The following is a 6,312-nucleotide window of genomic DNA, read 5'->3' on the forward strand; positions in this document are numbered from 1 at the left end:
TAAACACAAATCTTTTTCCAATCGAACTCTTTTTCAAATCTTTTTCAAACTTATCATATCTTTTGAATTTCGAAATTGCCTCTCCCTTTATTCCTCTCCTATCCTTTCTTTTGCTTGAGGACAAGCAAACCTCTAAGTTTGGTGTGATTTTCCATGATCACTGAGCTAAAACTCATCACGATCATGGCACCTAAGGGAACAGGAAGAGCAAGGATGTGACTTGAAGGAACTGAAGCGTCAGAAATTATCTCTTGAAGGATCAAGCATCCCACAGACTAGAGGAACACCCACTTCTCAAAATAAAGGTTGTTGAGTCCTAATCTTTGCCTTAACTCTGTGATAACTGTTCTTATTATGAATTTACCTTAGAAGTTATATATTAGTAGTAGCAATTAGTATCTCTATTTTGATTTTATCTCCAATTAAGCTATAATTTATTTTTCTCATCATCATCAAACATGAATAAAGTAGTAGATTTTTAGAATAAAGAGGCAATATTTTTTCGAGTTCTTAATAAGGAAAATTCTAATTATTTATATGTGGTGGCAATACTTTTTGTCTTCTGAATGAATGCCTGAACAGTGCATATTTTTGATATTGAATTTTATGAATGTTAAAATTGTTGGCTCCTGAAAGAATGATGAACAAGAGAAATGTTATTGATGATCTGAAAAATCATGAAATTGATTCTTTAAGCAAGAAAAAGCAGTGAAAAACAAGCTTGCGAAAAAAAAAACTGGCAAAAAAAAAGTGGCAAAAAAAAAGAAAGAAAAAGAAAAAGAAAAAGCAAGCAGAAAAAGCCAATATCCCTTAAAACCAAAAGGCAAGGGTAAAAAGGATCCAATGCTTTGAGCATCAATGGATAGGAGGGCCCAAGGAAATAAAATCCAGGCCTAAGCGGCTAAATCAAGCTGTCCTTAACCATGTGCTTGTGTCATGAAGGCCCAAGTGAAAAGCTTGGGACTGAGTGGTTAAAGTCGTGATCCAAAGCAAAAAGAGTGTGCTTAAGAGCTCTGGACACCTCTAACTGGGGACTCTAGCAAAGCTGAGTCAAAATCTGAAAAGGGTTCACCTAGTCATGTGTCTGTGGCATTTGTGTATCCGGTGGTAATACTGGAAAACAAAGTGCTTAGGGCCACGGCCAAGACTCATAAAAGTAGCTGTGTTCAAGAATCAACATACTTAACTAGGAAAATCAATAATACTATCTAAATTCTGAGTTCCTATGGATGCCAAACATTCTGAATTTCAAAGGATAAAGTGAGATGCCAAAACTGTTTGGAAGCAAAAAGCTACTAGCCCCGCTCATTTAATTAGAATTTGAGCTTCACTTAAAACTCTGAGATATTATTGCTTCTTGATTTCTTTATATCCTCTTTTATTCATCTAGTTGCTTGGGGACAAGCAACAGTTTAAGTTTGGTGTTGTGATGAGCGGACATTTTATACGCTTTTTGGTTGTATTTTCATGTAGATTTTAGCATGTTTTAATTAGTTTTTAATATAATTTTATTAGTTTTTAGGCAAAAATCATATTTCTATACTTTACTATGAGTTTGTGTGTTTTTCTATAATTTCAGGTATTTTCTGACTGAAATTGAGGGAGCTGAGCAAAAGTCTGAGTTAGGCTGAAAAAGGACTGCTGATGCTGTTGGATCCTGACCTCCCTGCACTCGGAATCGATTTTTTGGAGCTACAGGAATCCAATGGACGCGCTCTCAATTGGGATAGAAAGTAGACATCCAGGGCTTTCCAGCAATATATTATAGTCCATACTTTGCGCAAAGATAGATGACGTAAACTGGTGTTCAACGCCAGTTCCATGCTGCAGTCTGGCGTCCAGCGCCAGAAACAGGTTAAAAGTTGGAGTTCAACGCCTAAAACACGTTACAACCTGGCGTTCAACTCCAGAAACAGCCCAAGCACGTGAGAGGCTTAAGTCTCAGCCCCAGCACACACCAAGTGGGCCCCAAAAGTAGATTTCTGCACCAATTATCTTAGTTTACTCATATTCTGTAAACCTAGGTTACTAGTTTACTATTTAAACAACTTTTAGAGACTTATTTTGGACCTCATGACATTTTCAGATCTGAATTTTATACACTTTGACGGCATGAGTCTCTAAACTCCATTGTTGGGGGTGAGGAGCTCTGCAGCATCTCGATGAATTAATGCAATTGTTTCTGTTTCTCCTTTCAAACATGCGTGTTCCTATCTAAGATATTCATTTGCGCTTAATTATGGAGAAGGTGATGATCCGTGACACTCATCACCTTCCTCAATCCATAAACGTGTGCCTGAAAAACACCTCCGTTCTACATCAGATTGAATGAGTATCTCTTAGCTTCCCTAATTAGAATCTTCGTGGTATAAGCTAGAACTGATGGCGGCCACTCTTGAGGATCCGGAAAGTCTAAACCTTGTCTGTGGTATTCCGAGTAGGATTCAAGGATTGAATGGCTGTGACGAGCTTCAAACTCGCGATTGCTGGGCGTGATGACAAACGCAAAAGGATCAATGGATCCTATTCCAACATGATCGAGAACCAACAGCTGATTAGCCGTGCTGTGACAGAGCATCTGGACTGTTTTCACTGAGAGGATGGGAGGTAGCCACTGACAATGGTGATTCCCTACATACAGCTTGCCATGGAAGGAGCCTTGCATTTATGAAAGTGAGTAAGCATTATGTTGCAGGGATTCAGAGGACAAAGCATCTCCAAAAACCCCAACATATTCTCCATTACTGCACAACAAGTAACTATTTCACACTCTTTTATTTTTCTAATAATTCCAACTGATACTTTTAATTAATATCCTGACTAAGACTAATAAAATAAACATAGCTTGCTTCAAACCAATAATCTCCGTGGGATCGACCCTTACTTACGTAAGGTATTACTTGGACGATCCAGTGCACTTGCTGGTTAGTGGTACGAAGCTGTGTTAAATAGTCCATTAATATTGGCATACACAATTTCGTGCACCAGTCCTAATTACATCAAACTAGCTCCTATTTATACACTTTCTATTCTTGGATTTTGGAATTTGGATGGGCTTTTGAATTGGTGGAGAAATGAATTAAGTTGGATTTTTAATTGAATTTTCAGCCCATGTGAAAATTCCTCCCAGGAGGATGCTCAGCTCAAGTGGGGAGCAGAGCATTAAAACTTTGTGTGGTGATCCTTTGTAGCGTGCCTTGGCTGGGAGAAGCACCAGGGGAATGCTCTGCTCACAAGGGGAGCTGAGCATTGGGGCCTTGTGCGCATGTCTTGCGCCCTCAACTCCCTGGCCGTGTCAAATGTTGCGCCTTGCCTTCCTTGGTCCGTGTCAAGCTCTTGTGTGATGCACCAAGGAGTAGCGCTCAGCTCTCCAAGTGAGCTGAGCATTGGAGCTTCCAAGGGAGGTCCTTGGTTTAAAACTTGAGGGAAGCATGCGCTGGTGGTATTTTCTTAGTTTCCTTGTAGCTCCTTGCTCCTTTCCTTGGGTCATGGGTTCAAACCTTGGAGCAAGCATTTGGCAAACAATTTCCTTGAATTTCTTGTGATGAATGCCCGATAATGCTCCCTTGGTGAGCTGAGCATTGTTTTTCCTTTCCTTGTTTCTTGGCTTCAAATTGTGCTCAGCTCACAAGGTGAGCAGAGCATTGAAACATTGCTTCCTTGGAATTTTTTGTTGTGCTCCTTTGGAGAGCGCTGAGCTCTTGGGGAGAGCATTGTGGCTTCCCTCCTTTCATGTGCCACGCTTCCTCATGTTATTTTCTTTTCCTTGAGCCACACTTCTTAAGCCACGCTTTCTTGTTTTCTTCTTTTCTTCACCTACAATTAATCAAAACAACCAATCAAAGTATCACCAAATTCACAAGGTTTATAAATCATCAAAAATATCAATTAAATTTAGCTTGAACCTCATGATTTAGCATCAATTAAAGGGTGGTTGAGTGATTCAAATAAAACATGCAATTCCACTCTAAATTACTTACTTATAAAGCAAGAAAGTGCATAAAAACTAGTGAAACAAGTGAAATTAGCTAAGAAAAATGGGTATAAGATGATGTGTCATCACAACACCAAACTTAATCTTGCTTGTCCCCAAGCAAGCATAAAAAATAAGAGGAAATGAAGTGAAAAAGAGAAGCTTGCATATCGTTATTAGGCATATAGTTGAACTTGGTTTATGGAGTTTTTATGCAGACAATGAAAGCTCACTTATTGTTTGCTGTTACATAATATACACTTTTCCTCAAAGGCTTACTAAACTTGCTGTTGTAAGGTTTCCTTTTTACTTGCTCCCTTGCTAACTTTTCTTTTCTTATTTTGCTTAACAAGCTTATTATTCTTTGAAGGCTTGGTGTCAAATGCTACAGCAGCCTTTGGCTTTATTTTTGCCCAACATTTCTTCACCACAGACACATGGCTCACCTTTTTCCTCCTAGGATTATTGATGCACAGCATCTCTTTGGATAACTAAATGCTTTGTAACTAGGTTGCTCTTTATTATGGACTTTCAATTGGCCATCCCAAATCAGTTGATCTAAGTGGCCAGGTTTTGAAATACCCCTTAGAATTTACTTATCCAAGCATATCCTAGTACAAGAACACCACAGGCATGTGTCCTAGGGTCCAAGCTATTGGTGCCTAGCCTTATTCTTTGTTTTTCTTGCCACATTGGCTTTTTCTTCTTCCTTTTCTTTCTGTGTTATTTTGTTCTCAAGGGATTTTTATTGATAAAAAAACTTTATGACAGCAGGCTAGTTCACACTTTTATGCAAATGATATTATGCAGCAATTATTTCATGAGTCTTACATTTAATCAAACACATATACCACTACTAACTTCCATTCTAACTTATGCAACATTGGATATTCGCTTTCTAATTCAAACATAGCTCTTTTATTTAGGCATATGGGAAACAAAACAAAATTTAAACTCAATGAAGGATGACAAAATTATGCAGATTATTATACTTAGCAATTTATTTCACTTTCAAACAAATGGACACTTCAGCAAGACGTACAAGATTCCCAAATCAAAATAATTCACAACAGCAAGGATTAAGTTTAGATACAACCTTTGAAGTTGCAACCCTTTGGTTCTTCCTTCCGTTGTGTCCTTTTTGAGTTAAGATGCACAATATCTTCAATGGTTGACTAATGTCCTGCATAATTCTCAAAGGTTACTTGCTTCTCAAGCCTTTGTGCAACTAGTTAGTCTAAAAATGATTATGGCTTCTCGAACTTACTTTGGTGTGTTGATGAGCGGATAATTTGTATGCTTTTTGGCATTGTTTTTAGTATGTTTTTAGTATCTTTTAGTTAGTTTTTAGTATATTTTTATTAGTTTTTAATTAAAATTCACTTTTCTGGACTTTACTATGAGTTTGTGTGTTTTTCTGTGATTTCAGGTATTTTCTGACTGAAATTGAGGGTCCTGAGCAAAAATCTGATCCAGAGACTGAAAAGGACTGCAGATGATGTTGGATTCTGACCTCCCTGCACTCAAAGTGGATTTTCTGGAGCTATAGAAGCCCAATTGGCGCGCTCTCAACGGCATTGGAAAGTAGACATCCTGGGCTTTCCAGCAATATATAATAGTCCATACTTTGCCCAATATTTGATGGCTCAAACCGGCGCTCAAAGTCACCTACAGAAATTCCAGCGTTAAACGCCGGAACTGGCATAAAATTTGGAGTTAAACGCCCAAACTGGCATGAAAGCTGGCGTTTAACTCCAGAAAAGGTCTCTACACGAAATTCCTTCATTGCTCAGCCCAAGCACACACCAAGTGGGCCCGGAAGTGGATTTTTCTGTCATTTACTCAATTCTGTAAACCTTAGGACACTAGTTTACTACTTATAGGATCTGTTGACATTGTATCCGTACCTTATGACCTCATAACATTTTGTACACGTTTCTTTCCACAGTATGAGCCTCTAAACCCCATGGTTGGGGGTGAGGAGCTCTGCTGTGTCTTGATGGATTAATGCAATTACTACTGTTTCTTATTCAATCATGCTTGCTTCGATTCTAAGATAACACTTGTTCTTAATCCGGATGAATGTGATGATCCGTGACATCATCATCATTCTCAACTATGAACACGTGCCTGACAACCACCTCTGTTCTATCTTAGATTGAGTAGTTATCTCTTGGGTTCTTTAATCGGAATCTTCGTGGTATAGGCAGGACCTGATGGCAGCATTCAAGAGAATCCGGAAGGTCTAAGCCTTGTCTGTGGTATTCTGAGTAGGATTCAATGATTGAATGACTGTGACGTGCTTCAAACCTGTAACCTACTGGGCGTTAGTGACAGAC

The sequence above is a fragment of the Arachis stenosperma genome, chromosome 3 (assembly GCF_014773155.1).
Source record: "Arachis stenosperma cultivar V10309 chromosome 3, arast.V10309.gnm1.PFL2, whole genome shotgun sequence".
Taxonomy (NCBI): Eukaryota; Viridiplantae; Streptophyta; class Magnoliopsida; order Fabales; family Fabaceae; genus Arachis; species Arachis stenosperma.